General features: G+C 40.8%; 1 protein-coding gene across 6 annotated transcripts in view; it reads left to right on the top strand.

Moving 5' to 3' along the window:
* Positions 1-16,025, top strand: part of TMEM108 (transmembrane protein 108) — a 167,433-nt gene that overhangs the window by 28,645 nt on the left and 122,763 nt on the right. For 2 of the 6 annotated variants that reach the window (XM_026094034.2, XM_026094036.2), the window contains one exon: positions 1,491-1,671. The exons of the other annotated variants lie outside the window; for them this stretch is intronic. The gene's annotated coding sequence lies outside the window, so the exon portion shown is untranslated. The remainder of the gene's footprint in view (positions 1-1,490; positions 1,672-16,025) is intronic. 6 annotated transcript variants of the gene reach the window in all.

Genomic DNA, 16,025 nt, shown 5'->3' on the forward strand with positions numbered 1-16,025 from the left:
CTGAAAGCAGAGCATAATCCACCCATGTCATCACACAGCATTTTCCAAGGGGAAAATGGAAAATCCCATTATGATAGTCATAGCACAGCTGCATATTTTAAACCCTATTGCAGCTCTGAATGAATCAGTTGTAAGATTTAAATAAGGCTAAAATCTTTTTATTGCAGCCAGACACATAGACACACATTGAACATGGCCCTGCCACTGTTACCGACATAAAACACTGGGAAAATGTCATATTTCATGGAGCAGTTAAAACCAAACAGTAGCCATCTCAGCCTGGCTGTCACGCTTCTATTGTAACAATGTTTGATGATGCCTACAGCTTTTATTGATGACCCTCACTACCAATATAAAATGTATTTTCTTCTCGTAAGTGTATTATCAAGCTGACATGACCCCCTTTTCCCCCCTTCCTTCTCCACACCTAAAGCAGCTTTGCACAGTAAATTGGTTGAGGTAGTTCAGGTAGTTTTAAAAAAACATCACTAGGAGGTAAAAAATACAAGATCAAACTAACATATCTTACAGTTCCCCTCACACAAGAGCGTGTGACACAGAGCTTTATGAGAAGGAAATGTCAAGTCCAAATGCTTACGTGGCAAGAAAAGCTAGTCCAGCTCACGCTAAAGACCATAAATGCTTTTCTGTTGTCTTCAGAAAGAATTGGACAACATTCCTAAATGCTTAGAAAGCAGAGATTTGTGAGAGATGTCAGTTTTGGTAGCGAAATAACAACAAATCACTTGAAAAATCTGGGCCTTTGCCATATGCTTTCAAAGGAGGTATATCAAGCTTATAGTTAAATAGCCATTTCTAATATGATCAGTCAAAGATAGTACTAAAACAGTAGAGTTTGGTTAAGTTCACAGAGGCCAAATTGGCAACAGCCAATAGGGTAGGAGGGTCTTTTGGATGATTTTTGGCACCTCCTATATCATAGTTCTAGCAAAGTTGGAAATACTGTGTGAATAGTGTTCCTATGAAAAGTTAGTATTTTACTTGCAGCCTGTCAAGAACAGAGAAATCTGTAGACTGCTAAAATGAAAAGCAAAGGAAATAAAATTGTTTGCTTTGCTTTGCTGCCTGAGGACACAGTTTGCTTTGAACACTGGACTGCGTATTATTCCTTATTAAAAATGCCCAAATTATCCAAAATGTGTCTTAGCTACTAGATTTTGAGGAAACTCCACAAGATTGAAAGAGTTTAGAGATGTCAGCTGAAAGGACACTTCATCTTGGGATGGAAAGTAGTTTGGGTGTTATCAGATGGGAAACTTGATTTGGTTAGGAAAACTAATTTGCATGCCAGGCACACTCATGCCTGGAGTTTGATCTGAAAGGCTACTGGATTTGCCATCAGAATTTAGTCCTGGGTTGGGTGAGGGAAGGAGCAAGCTAGATACTTTTCCTAGCTTGATGGATGAGTAGCTTCTCTGGGGAAAAAATGGCTGACTGATTTCCTTTTAAAAGCAGTTAATGTTTTTCAGGGCCTTTCCTAGGACCTTTACAAGCAAAGGATGCATACTGAAGGAGGAATCTTCAGTGTCTCTGCTTCACATGAACCAGTATGGAGTGGTGGGTCTCTAAATGAATACCTGGCTCTTACTACGCTATGAGCCACGGCCAGCACACATACAGCATTTCTGCGTGTTTCTAGAGATGTTGAAGGTACGGCACTTCGGTATGTTCACTCCACAGAGCAGGTCTTGTACAGCTGATCTGTGCACCTACAGTTGTCATCTGCATTTCATATATCAGCGAGTTCTCTCTGACTAGGACTGCTCAGTGTCCAAAAATTCCAGACAAATAGTCAGATCCTTCTTTTTTTTCTGTCTGTACAACGTTACAAGCAGTAAAAAGAGGACGTAAGGAGGAAAACTTAGACATAGAGTAGCCCCAGTTGAGGCCATCTGTTGTGATGTGCCTTGGTTTCAAACTGTTATTGCCAGGTACGATAAGGCTGATAATCCTCAAGAGGTTTAAAATATCTTTGATTGCAAGGCATTCTCCAGTCACCTTGGCTGCAGGTGGAGAAACCCAAGCTCCTATTACCCGTACTCCCCCGTGGACCGTGCAGGTCACAAATAGGAACGTGTTGTCTCTTGCTGACTGTTGTGCCAGCTTGGTGTGGGCTCACCTGGGAAGTTCAGATGGTGGAACCGCAGGTGTTCTCGCCTGTTTTGCCTGAGAAAAAAGCAAGTGGCTTGCCAAGCTGTGCTTCCTTTAATCATGTCAGCATTCCACCTCCTGTGCCCAGAATAACCAGAACAATGCTGGTTAACTCTGACTGGTGAGCATTATCCTGGACATTTGGATGATAAAAGAGAACTGTTCATTTACCATGTCAGCAGCTGCAGTGTGACAGTTCAGTCTTTGAGGATGAGAAGAGCACATGATGGACACTAATTGGAAGGTTTAGACAACTGAGCAATCTCTGCCTTGAATTATAACCTTGTTCTGTGCTCTGCACAGCATCCGTGAGATCAAGGCAGAGAGCCTCGCTGAGAGCTAGGAGACAGTTCAGAGACTGCACATATTCTTTTGGCAACCCTTGAAATGTCTCATATTGAATAACCACTGCCAGGGATGAGTGGCAGAAGTGCCTCTTGTATGCATCTACCTGAAGAAGAGGAATAAGTTTTGGCTTGCTTTTGGCCTGCTTTTGACATGCTTTGCCTCTAAGCTAGGTGGTGTTAGCTTTGCACACACTGCAGATCTTTATGAATTCAAAAAAGAACGAAGCCTAAAGGCCTGAACAGACTGATTCTTCACATGTGGAGTTTTGCAGAGACTGCTTTATAGACCCTTTTTTTAGATAGTCGTGAGCTTAGCAAGCCACAGTACTTAGGAATTTGCAGGCAAAATGAAGACACCAAATGCCAGAAGTAGACAGTGAAAACAATTATCTCACCTTGAGACATGAAAAGGGAACACTTCAGTGATCAGCAGCTTGGTGACAACAAGTTGCCAGATAGTTGCTTTTCTTCTCTAGAGCTTTTCAAGCACTGCAGGGCTGTGAGCAGGGTGTCAGGGGTGGAAACCAAGCATCAGTTTTAGCGGGACGTTGTCTCCAGTCGTGATGGTCACACAAGGGCAGACAGGGAGGAGGCAGGAGCAGAAGCAATAGGCTGATGGAGAATTACCTCACCATTCTCCCAGGATGGCAGCGTCTGAGATGGGGAACAAGAAGAAATGCTAGCTATATATTGCAATACACAAGCCGGGTCCTTTCCTCTGCTGTTCTCGGGAGCATATGCTGACTGGCTGCAGAGATAGGGATGCTGAGTCTTGGCCACTTTTGGTGGTTTCTTGGGTAGACCAGTTCAGTGAAGAGATCCTGTCTTTCCTGTGTATTCCCTTGAAAGAAGTCCTTGGCTCTGCCCTCCTTTTCCTTGGTAGACATACAGCAGTCTGTGGTGAAACATAAATTTATATGATTGTCCTGTGCCAAAAATCTGTTCTGTTTTTTCAAAATGTGGCTAGAGTGATTTCAGAGATGTGTTTCTTTTCTGTAACCTGCTCGTGGGTCATTTTCGTGCCCTAAAGAACACATTTTTTAGTGTCCTGCTTGGCAATGTCCGTGATACCCCTTTCCAAATGTGTTGGTTTCTGTGTTTAAAGATGGTAAATTTCTTAGTCTTGGCCTTCTCAGCGGCCTGTCCAGCACAGATCCCCACCTGCAAATGTGACAGTAGACAAAGCACAAGGCTAGCAGGAAAAAAATAAATGTGTTTGCTTGGGATCTTGCTCCTTGGGCATAGGAGCCCCAAAAGAGAGAACCAGCATTTAGCAGGCATATAACGTCTGGACAGCGTGACCTTCGAGGTACGGGCTGATTGTGGACTTGAAAGTCTTTCAGTCCATACCTTTGAGGTATGGACTTTAAAGGCAAGATGCAAAGTGGGACAAGAACACATACACACAAAATAGGTATTTTGTAATGTACCTCATATAATTCTGTACTCACTTTTGACAGATGTAATGCTCAGGACATTTTGATACAGGACTGATGTTGTTATTTGCATGCAGTGCATTTTACATTGATATGGCTAGTGTCAGTTACCCATGTAGATGAGCTTTTAGCATCAGGTAGTTATAGTGAGCAAGGCTATTTTGGGGGACTTTATATATACATCTCTTACTATATAGGGAAAAATGGTATTTTTTTAATAAGATATACATAACAATTTTTCTAACCTAGTTATCTAAAACACAGGTCTCATTTTCATGAGAGTCCCACAGCATTAGAGGCTAGAGTATTTATGCGCAACAAAAAGTCTTTCATTGCTATGTATGACTCATCTGAGTATGAAATGTTGACCTAAAGCCTTGCTTGTGTTTCTGCTTGTATATCCTGGCAGTAGAGTAGCTGTTGTTGCTGCTGCATGAGTAACAGAGGTTTCCTATTACCATCTGTCATGTCATACTTAGAATTTTCAAGATCTAACTAAGGCCCTCCTGGTGCGATTGACTTAGACTCATGATTGACATTAATAGCTATTTTTAAAAGTCAAAAAACAGGCTTTATTTCTGACAAGGGGAACACGTTTGATTGATACTGAACTCATTACAATCATTTACTAGAGGCCAGGAGTCCTGATACAGTGATACTTCTGACAGCTCTGTTTCCGCATGCACATTTACAGCTGCAGTCTGGCTGCAGTGGGGCTGCTCTGAAACTCAGAATTTAATGTCAAGTTTTGGGGGTTAGAGAAGGGAACAGGCACCTGCAGAGAAACTGAAAACCCCTTCTAGACAGCCATTGTCTTTTTATGGAGTGGGGGCAACATAAATGAAATGTAAATCTTAGGTGTTGACTTTAGCCATTTTTTTGTTCACAGGAATAGATATGCCTTCCTTCTTTAAGCTGCTGTGTGCTGGCATAGGAATGCACAGGGAGCTGAGACTCCTTCTGCATGCTGAAAACTATCAGAAGATGCTCTGCAGTGGTACTAAATCCCTAGCAGTTGCAAAAGGTTCATTACATGCTTGAGAAGGGCAGACTTTTCAATTAGCCTTACTTCTGTCATTCGTGCTTGGTCACCTTTTATTTAATTTATAAAAAACAGTCATGAGACATGGAGCCAAAAATTTGTGATTCATCTTTGTAACGAAGCTATAAATAAAATGCTTTAACCAAAAAAAAAAAAAGCAAACACAAACTTGCATGAACTATATTGGTAGAAGTAAATATTGTACTAGCCTTAGTTGTATTGATTACAAAAAGAAGAAGGGACAGTTGTGAATGAAGTCCAAAGGACAACAGCTGTGATCTGAAAAATCAATGTATTAGAATAAATTGTGTAAAACAGTGGCAGGAATTGAAAAGGATGTGTTGTTGAGAAAATTATTGAAAGCAGGCATTGCACTACAGAACTTTGCTCCTCTGTGCAGTAGTTTACCTCTTTCTGTACATTTTTAATCAGTTACTCACAGTCCTCCAAAACCTAAAGGAAATTTTGAAACTGTATTTTTTGTTTGGCAAATTTGACTTTTCAGTACTCAAAATGCAGGACAACTTTAAGATCAAATGATGACACAGTAGTGTCCATGTCGGACCCATAGAATCTGCCCTACTATTTCTGTGCAATGTTAAGGAGATTTTTGGATGATTATGAGCCTCAGGTTCTCATCCTTATAATGGTTTTTTTAAAAGGCTTCCCTTCCACCACTCTGTGTCTCATTTATGTAAGGTTGGCAGTTTCAGGGCTGGACTGATGGCAAAGCAAAAACAGAGCTCTCCTCTCCTCTGTGTGAGACATGGAATAAATAATAATCAAGGGTGCAGACTGGATGAGCTCAGTAATTCTACATAAATAAATAATGGGATAAAATCACGTTTGTGTGAAGTCAGAGGCAATTTTAGCTCTAAGCCAAGTGTCATATCTTTTAATGAAACACCTTACAGAGATGTAAGTTTATGTCATAGTTTGTGAAATAGCAAGCTGTGAGAGGCATGAGTTCTTCTTACAGTACCATCAAACAACACGATGCATGAGTAGAATTGCTCAGAATTGACTACAACTCCTTGTATCCAATGCAACTTTTTATATGAAGCAAAACTTTAAAGATGCATTTGCCATTACAGCCCTCTGTCAAAAGATGAGGCAGGATGGACTGGTCCTGCAGTCTCTGGGAGCACCACTAGTATCTAGCTGACAAACACTGTAGGTTTTCTGGCAAAAATATACTCATGTCTCTGGCAAACCAAAAAGCTCACATTTGAGTAAGTACACTGGATAATGGTGCCTGCAAGCAGGTAGCACAGCCTGCAGGATGCATGGGCAAACTATCATTTGCGTATGTAAACAAGGGTTTCTGATAATATAACTAATGGGCACACATTTTGTAGGAATTTGTTGGACATGCTTGTGAAAATGTGATCTTTAAGTCAGTAGCCTCTGTGATTAAGGTTGCATTTTCGTTTTCATTAAAGCTAGACTTGACTTGATTTTGCATGAATATCACTGAAGAAAGAATGTAACCGTTCTTTGAACCTATCAAATTTTGTCCTTTTTTTTACTCCCCATCACTGTACTTTAAAAAAATGACAAAAAAAATTAGCAGAGTATTTCTTACCAGGAATTTTAATTAAATCTCTGCTAAACTTTCCTTCTTTGAGCTGACTTAGCACAGTGCCCCAGCAGCTCTGTACCGTTCACTGGCTGAATGCAAGTTTGAAATGCAAAGAATGTGTTTGTTTTAACACCACTGGCCAGGAGTAGAAAAGGGAATGTAATTCTTCTCTCTCAGCATAATTCAGTGTGCCCAGTTCTTGGGGAGAAAGCATGGGAAGGAAGGGTTCTCAGTTTGGAAGGGATTTCTTTTTTGTCTCTGACTAGTTTTTATTTCAGATCCATAACCAGATGAGATTCCCAACCTGGATGTAAAGAGAGAACCGTATTTTGGAGAAAAAATAAGTGGGAATAGCTGGGGTCAAAACTTACAAGGGTTTCCATACACAATACAGAATATTATTTTAAGTACATGAGTGAATGTGTTTCTGTAAAATCTGTAATATGACTGTTGTGTCTTTTTTGTCATCAGATATTCAAAAGCTTGAAAGTGAGGTACAGAAGGGTAGACATTTTTGATCAAAGTTGGTTTTGTTTCTTTTTTTGATTAGAAAAAAGCCCTAAATGAAAGATACAACTATTAATTATATATTGCATTATCCTCTGTAGCTGTGGAGAGTGTTGGAGAAGGCTCGTGTAATTTATATCTACACGGAAAGCAAAAGTTGAGTTACTAGCTGAAGGTTTCCTACCCGAGGACACACCACGCACATGCTAGCGTGGGTAGCATTGCTGTGGCAGCCCAGTGGCCATGGACCTGATGGTCTGCAGGGCACTGGGAGTCCGCGAGCTGCTGCTTAATGGTTCCACAGTAGAGATCAAGTCCCTAAGCAAGTCTGTTGTCAGGAGCCTTAAATTTGCTTTTGAGGCAGTCACAGCTCCATTGGAAAATACTGAGGGGTCTGTGAATAGAGAAGGGTTGAAAATCACTTGTTCTCTAGGTATGCTTGTGAAGAAGAAGTCAGATAAAAGCTCTCAAGCTGAGTTATTTTAACAATTGGCTCCGTGTGTACAGTGGAAAACAAAATGCTTTTCTTCTGGCTTCTTCATACGAGGAACATACAGGCACCAAGTAACTTAGATTTTGACTTGTGGGGCAAAAAGCCCTGATCATTCATGAGAGCTTTCCTGCATGTCTGATCTGTTTTGAATTATTCTAGCCAACAGACAGAATGCTTTTATGAACCGCCATCAACTAAAAGGACCTTTAAATCAATTATTTAAATAGCACACACTGCCCTGGAACAACCATTAACTTCAATGTCTTTTCTAAATAGATTGTACACCAGAGACAAATCAAAGTCTCTGTATGCTGTTAGTGTGATTTATGCTTAGAGTTGTACATAACTTCAACAATAATATTTGCATACTTAATTCTAAGCATTGCAAGTGAAGCTTTTTAGTCATTCATTGTTACTTTTATTCAAATGATGTGAGATATGACTAACAACAAAGACCAAGTTTCAATGGCTGGGGCAGGTTGATACAAAACCGAGGCTTTCTTGAACAGACTCTATGTGCAGCTGAGATAAGTTTCATGCCTAAATTGTTGTTTAGATGTTAAATGCTCATCTTGCCTAGAGACTGAAGTGATCACATGTACAAATATTTGTAGACTGTTTCCTGGACTGAATGATTGGTTCAAAACTGCACCGGAAAGTACTGATAGCTTAGATTTTTTAGGAGATATCAGTATGCTGAATAATCTATTGTTTTACTTTCATTTTCATAGTTTTGAGATAGTTGTTGCCAATTTTTGTGTATTAAGATTGTAGGACTTTTTCTTCTTTGGCTTATTGTCTATTCTTATTTGACTTTCATATTGAATGAAGAATACTTATGAGCCCAGGTTTTTCTATATGGTCCCTTTGAAGAAACAGGTTACTATAACATTATGGGAGTCTATATCTTCTATAAATGCTGTATTTTGAGTACATGAGCTATTCAGAGTACCAGAAGTATTTTGTGCAAGTTATCCCATGTCTTCATGTAGCCACTTTCTTCTAGAGGAAGATAGTAGTAGCTTCTGAGGAGAAGGGGACTTAACAGAGAGATCTGTAGTAATTGCAATCACTCCTGTGGTTGTGTCTTAATTTGTTCACTGAAGACCTTAGCCCTGATCAGCATGAGGTAAGTACTATCTGTAAGATCTCTTCCTTCCATATCTATTCTTCTAATGTCATAAAACAGTATCCTTGGGAGGATGTTAGATGGCAAAGAAATCCAAACATAGCCTCATAAAATAAAATCTTGTACTTCAGTTTTTCACCAAAGACTCTCCACTGAGAGAGGAGTGCTCTGGAAACAGTATGCTCAATTCCAGGAAAAGTGTCTTCCACATTTTAGTCACAAACCAAATATGAAATAACAGAATCATGCAAATATTGGTTAGGAGCGGTCATCTAGTCCAATGTCCAGCTCAGAGAGGGGCTGCTGCCAATACTAGATCAGGTCAACTGCAGCTGCATCTTGCCAAGTCTTGCACACCTCCAAAGATGGAGATTTTGCAACCTCTCTGAGTAAAGTAGCGTTCCAGCATGGTCATTTTGCTGTTGGGCAGGAGGTTCAACTGGGAAAAAGTAGGAGTTTCAAGAGCAACTGCATCTAGCCGGAGAGAGGAATTAATCTCCAAGACCTACAGAGCCCAGCCAAAATGTTTTCCATGACCAGGCTTGCTGAAGGAAACGGAAGGAGTAAAGGGGAAATTCCATGCCGTTTTCCTTTAATCACTTTGAAAATCAGCGGAGGTGTTTAAAAATCAATTACACAGGTTTGACTGTAAGCCAGCACAACTCTCTCAAAATCAGCAGAATTTCTTCTCCTCGTTTTGCTGCTCGTGTCATGAGGAATCTAAAAGCAGCAATCTGAGCAAACTGGAGCTTAGGCAATGTTTTATCAGCAAAACAGTTATGGATTTGTGGTTAACAGCGTATCGACCATGTATTTCAGTGCAGTTGGCAGTTTTATCCTTTAATCTGCTTGTAAACCCTTTTTAGTGGCTTGTAAGATAGGCTTTCTCAAAATATGTAAACTGCAGAGGGAATTGGAAAGGGTGTAATGTTACATTGAGGTGAGTAGCTTTTGTAGTTAATACAAAGTAATTTCTTCATATTAGGACTATGTAAACAGTTTGTTAAAATAATGGAGTTATTGATTTAAATTAAAAAAAAGGGGAGGAGCAAGAACTGAGTCAAGGGTAAGTAAAACTGGATGATCTGGATACCAAAAAGGTTGGTTTGAGTATATATTAAAAATTTGGAATGAACCCAGCAAAAACCTATTCAGGGAGGAGAGGAAATTTACTCAATAGCATTACTTTCTGAAGTAATTCCTGGTTTCTGCTAGAAATTAGACTGAGTGTGCAGAATTATAGAGATCCTTCAAGCAATACTTTTCTCTTTTGTGCATATAGAAACCCAGCAATATTCTTTCAAAGTAATTTCCAGTGGAAATTTTGAGTGCTTTTTTTCCAAACAAATTTGCTGCTGTCTTTTAATTACAAGAATGAACAATTGTCTTAAGTTGCAACTCTTATGATTATGGAATATGCCTGAAAATTTCAAACACTTATCACAGAAACACAGCAAGAGCTTGTATTTAGTTATCAGGAATTTGCACACCTCTAAGAGGTGCGTGTTTGAGGGCAGGCCTTGGTACATGTACCATTTGCACCGTGCACTCGGCAGTATAGAGTGGCTTATTCAGAGATGGAGCTCTCACTGCTTCAGGTGAGTCTGTGGGTTGTCTTGAGCATTAAGCATTTCTAAATGTGCTCATCTGCCAGCCTGCAGTCAGGTATTACTACTGTTTTAATAGCAATAGCTTCTTGCACTTCCAAGGCTGGCTGGTAATAAAGTTACTGTGTAGAAATGGATAGGGGAATAAATGTAGTGCTACTGAAAAGCTACATCGTGACAGCAATACTGGAGGAAAAAAACTGTTTCCAGAGCTTTCATTCATGCTCCATTATGTGAAATGAACGAGAAACGATTGTTGTGTTCAGTCAAGATTTTTATTAAGAGGGCAGCCAGGTCACCAAGGTTGTTTTATAGTGAAAACAGGAGGGGAATATCGCTAAATCCTTACGCTGGCCAAGAGTTGGAGTAACTGAACAGTAGTTCATCCACAACTGAAAAATGTATGAAATAGCACAGAATGCAAACTTTCTGTTTTATGAGAAAACCTGGGCAGAGGACTTTGTGTTCCCATTATCACATCTGATTGTGTGTACAGCCATAGGTATTTCAGGTCTCATCGCAGTACTGATGTAAAGATGGTGTTAGCAGTAGCCCTGCAATACAATCCATACCAACTCTGTAATAGCCACATCAGTTTATTACATTGAAAAGTAATGACTGAGAAGTCTTCCTGTTTCTTTCTGTCTCTCTTTCCTCGCTAATGGGGTAAACATTTTCTGCCTTTGTAAGGAGCGAATCAATACAGGTGGTTGAAACGCCTCAAAATGTACACTATTTTTTCAATTAAAGGTCTTTTTTGATAATAGAACTTAAGGCCTATTATATAGTTAAGAATCCTAACCTTGCTCTAAGATAGGTAAGTATTCTTATCTCCATTTACGGCTAGTTAAACTGCGACAAAGAGATAAAGCGACTTGTCAAAAGCAGTAGAGAATCGTTGCCGAGAGGAGGCGGGAACTCGCAAGTCGCTAATGCCCACTTCAGCGAATATTAAATTAACGGGCTGCTGTGTCCTTACACGAGAGTATGCACACGTGATTTGTGTGTAGCTGCACAAGTGAACAGGAATTCTTTGTTGACTGCTTCCTCATGCCAGTTATGTGCTGTTTATTTAACAGCACCATTTACTAATTTTTTTCTTAGAACATTGTGTATTTTTTTTAGGTTTTCTGAATTCTCTGTCATCGTTTGATGTATTGGGCATGTCATAAATTGCTAACAAAAGGGCAAAAGTCATCTTTAATAAATCCCTCCTTGAGGCTTTTTCTCCATTGGGTACGGATCTCTTTGCACCATGCACTAAAGAGTAATGATTGCTTTGTACAGTAAATCAAACCTCTGATGGAATGGGTAATGAAATTTTTCAAAGGGTTGAAATAGTAATTTGCTTCCCCTGGTAGGGCTTTTCTTAAATATGTTTGTTTATCCCTTTCCAGATTGTTTCCATTGATCATGGTACATTGCTGTTTTCTTTTCTTTTTTATTATTTAAAAGTCACTTCACTGTTTTCTGCAAATAAGGCAAAATAGTTTGTGCATTTAGAACAGTGCAGAGTATTACCTTTCCTTTTCAGAAAAATATTGAAAAAATCTAAACAACTAAGTGTACAAAATTTAAGAAGACAAAATACTGTGCATAGGTAAGTAATAGTCACATACCCATGCACTCACTTTTCTTCAGTCTTCCCAAACGCTCTAGCTGCATCCTCCTTGTTCACACGCATATTTATGAACATGTTGACTCACATATATCAACAACTAAGTTCTCTTTGCTTCAGGAGGAAGAAAATATTGTGAGACGAGGTTGACATTGCGTGATCGATTTCAAGAGAAAGGGATACCTGTTCTATGTGCTGAATGCCAGGCAAAACAAAAGGTCCTCCTAGCATGTAGTTTTTCCTAACCCTCTTACCTGGTGACTGCAGTGATTATGTCCCCATGGCACTCTGACCCAAAAAGGGAGGAGACAGAAAGACAGAACATCCCAGGTGCAGGCAAATACATCAGAAGACCTTGATCCAGAACCTTGATCCAGAACTTGTTTGGAGCTTGACGTCAGCCATTGGTCCATTGGCACCCACTTGCCACCAACTGTGACTATGCCTGCTATGTGTGCACGTGACAATGATAAGGCAAGAGTTTGTTTTTGTTCTTGCTCCTTTATTGACCTTGCAGATGCCCATGGCCAGTTCTGCCAAATCACTGCAGAGACATTGCTGAGTGCTGGGATGTTGCAGTTCCAGGATGGCGTCGGCCTGGTGCAGACTCTCAGCCACTGGAGACCAGGGTAGATAATACCTGCAGAGTGTATGCCTCTGGAGCCAGAACTGGTCAGTAGATAGCAGCTCAGACACTGATGTGTCAAAACTTGATGTGCCCTAGTCCAAAAGGGAGGGAATGTATATTGATAGGGAGGTAGCCTTAAGTGAGGCTAGCGAGAAGGAATTGCTAGATGTTTTTGCAATGTGGTGAGATATCGGGATAAACAGGAAGCCTAAAGAATGAAGGAAGAAAAACACACCTGGTCACTCAAACAGAAGATTAATCACCTAACAGCCTTATTAAAAATTAACAGGAATACACCACACAGCAACATGCTGTTTTCGTCTCCTCTGTGGACAACCACCTCTGTGGTTGTCCTTGCCTGGTGAAAGGAATCACAGAGGACTCAGAAATGGGTACGACTCAGAGTAGTTTGTATCCTACTCTAAAATTATGTGACTCTGTTTCTACTACGCTTAAAGGAGCAGAGAAGCAGTTTAGACATATTTAACCCCGTCCCGTTATCTTCTGCCCCAAGGAAGAAAAGGGCATAACTGTGAATCCAGACCCCTGTATTTACATACCTGAGTAAAATGGGAAAAAAACTGTCACCACTCTTTCATTGTATGTCATTGTAGCCTAACTGGTGAGTAAGCTAAATTCGAGTTTAGAACAGCCACCTCATAATCTGACTTTTATAACAGATTGCTAGCATTAACAAATAATGTTTTACTGTCCTGAAACAATGAAGTAGTATGCCTGCTGAAGTGCAATACATGGGCCTTCCTGCCCAAACCAGCCTTCATCTCAGGTGTGCGGGAGGCCTCACTGCACTTCATCTGTGACTTTTTCAGCTATCAGCTGAAAAAGACACGATGTCTTTGGATTTTGTCTCCCTGGTGATTGCTCTTGGCCATGGGCTACTTCAGCACTGTATTTTTCTCATTTAGCTCTATGACAGTTTCAGATAGGGAGCTTACTTTTAAAAGTTCAGGTTTCTGTGGTTACCTTTCTGCATACAGTATTTTAAAACCACAGTGGCCCCAAGCTTTCTCCCAGATTTTAGTAGGTACTGTGGGAAAGGAGCCTAAGGCACTGTCAGCTCGTGGTTAGGACAAGAAGGCTGGAAATAGTGTATTGCCAATGAAGACAGCTTCCTCAAACCCCTGAACTAATGCATTATGTTTGGCCAGTGAAGGTTGGGAGAGCTGGAGAGACATGACCTTTGAGGTACCTTTGCTTCTCACATGCAAGGCTGAGCTTGGAGCATTGCCGTTGGTCCTGGCAGCTCATGGCTAGCACTAGTTCAGCTCTGCTGGCTGGCCAGATGGTGCGCAATGTAGCACGAGGCAAAGCTTTTGTTCTCCCACCCATTCAGGAGTATGCACTTTTTCACAGACACAAGAGCTTACAGGGGTGTAAGTGAAATTCTCTCTCTCTTCCCTCTAGTTATATACTCAAAGCCACAGCTTAACCTCTTTCAGCTGTGTAGTGTGAGAACTGTTCAGCACCAACAGTTGAAAAATCCAGACTCCAATGTAACCCTTGTGGCATCTGCTGCACATTTTATACTGCATACAGTGAGTTGTACAGTGGCTTGTAGGATGAAGTTCTGGTCTCTCATGCAGATACTAAGTCACCTTTCAAAAAACTGAGCTGTCTCTCGAGTGGGAAATAGGCAAGTTTAAACAGTATGCCATGGTTTCATATGAGTATTGCTTTGAAACTACAAGAGAAAGTCTGTAGGCTGGCAGAACATCATTTCTCAGTGAAAAAGCAACAGTTGGTAATGTTCTTCCAAAAAGTACCTTAGCGCTTCCTCAGCCTGGTGCCTGATTTTTGCACTCTAAAATGTGGCACTTCCAACAGCAGACTGTCCTTAATATCACGCTAGTTTATGTGATCAGTCCTGACTCTTGAGGTAAGACTGCCATCTATTGAATCGCCAACACTCTCTCATGCGAAATTGAGTTTTCCTTTCGAACAGACCAATTCCAGTCCTGCTGTGCTTATGAGACCTGACAAGATTGGAGACCTCTCTGGCATGCCTACAGGCTAAGCCACCTTGCAAGCAGCTATCAAAGTGGCAGAAAGCAGCAACTGATCAAGAGCTTGTATCTAGCTGCATTGATTCCTTTTATACTGAAAGAAGCCATTGCAGATGCATCTTTCTAGGGTTTGGTTGTCAGATGCATTTTTCCAGGGCTTGTCAACTTGAGTAGGATGCAGCTGTCTTCCATCAAAGAGAATTTCAGGCACTCGAGGATAATAGAAAGAAAGAGACAAGAATGACTTTCAGAAAATACCAAATTGGAACATGATTAAGAAGAAAAAACCTTCCATTCAGCTCATTGATTCCTCTCAATGGTTTCTTTCTACTTTCATTTGTATGCAGAAATACTATCTAGTGTAATAAGATTCATACCCTGCACAGTAGCAGCACAAATTTTTAAAAGCAGTAACAGTATGCAATTTTCAAATGCCACCTCCCTAGACACCACTTCACCTTAATAGTTTGATAATGTGGAAATCCCATAAGCGCAACACTTGTCATTTATTTTTGTGGGTTTCAAGATGTGTTTTCTGATTAAGAGCCTGCTCCAAGGCCCATTGAGATCTTCTGTTGAATGCTGTGGACTTTAAATCAGGCTCTCTGTTTCATTTAAAAAAGAAAGCCGACAACAACCCAGGTTAATACGAATCTGCATAGCTTGGTGCTCCTTCCTGGATGCCATTGGAGCGGAGCTACAGCAATTTACTTAAGCAAAGATGCTAGGCCTCGACTGCTGCCACTTTGTTGGGCCCAGGGGCCTTATCTTGCGCAGTCAGTGGGAGTGTGTGCTGGCAGATGGCAAGCCAGCTGGCCAGCTGCAGCAACACAAGGATCGCTTCTAACCCGACACGTGTTAAATTTTCAGGCATTCTCCATGCATTGAGCAAGGTGACTGGTTAAAAGCCTCATTTCACTTGACATCTTTTGTATATCTCTGTCTAGAGACCCTCATGTCTCTTTGGGGCTCCTCCACAGTAAAGCTTTCCTTCTGTAGCAGTTTGCCTCCAGAAGCCTCTTGTGCATAATCAGGTTTGTTGGAAGCAAGTCATAGATGGATTCATGATCTCCTTCATCCAAGACACTAAACATCTTCCTCCCCAGGACCATCTAATGGTTCCATCTAAGCTTAGATGGTGGATCCCCAATGGATCCCCAAAATGTTAAAGGCTGTCATTGTATTTTGCCTTTAATGAAGATGCATGCGGCTATAGCACATAAGAAATAAGGTAAATCACAGCCCCAGTTGTCCTCCTTTGCTTTCCAGGGCACCAACATTAGTTACCATGTCCACTCAGTCCTCAGATGTGCTCCATTTCCCTTCAGTGATGGAGCAGTAGAGCTGCTTATCCTTGCACATTCTTCCCTTTGGATTTAGAAAGGATGGTGCCTTCTTATTCTTCACCCAAAACTGGCACCGTGAATAGAAAAAGGAAAC

This window comes from Dromaius novaehollandiae, chromosome 2 (assembly GCF_036370855.1).
Source record: "Dromaius novaehollandiae isolate bDroNov1 chromosome 2, bDroNov1.hap1, whole genome shotgun sequence".
NCBI lineage: Eukaryota > Metazoa > Chordata > Aves > Casuariiformes > Dromaiidae > Dromaius > Dromaius novaehollandiae.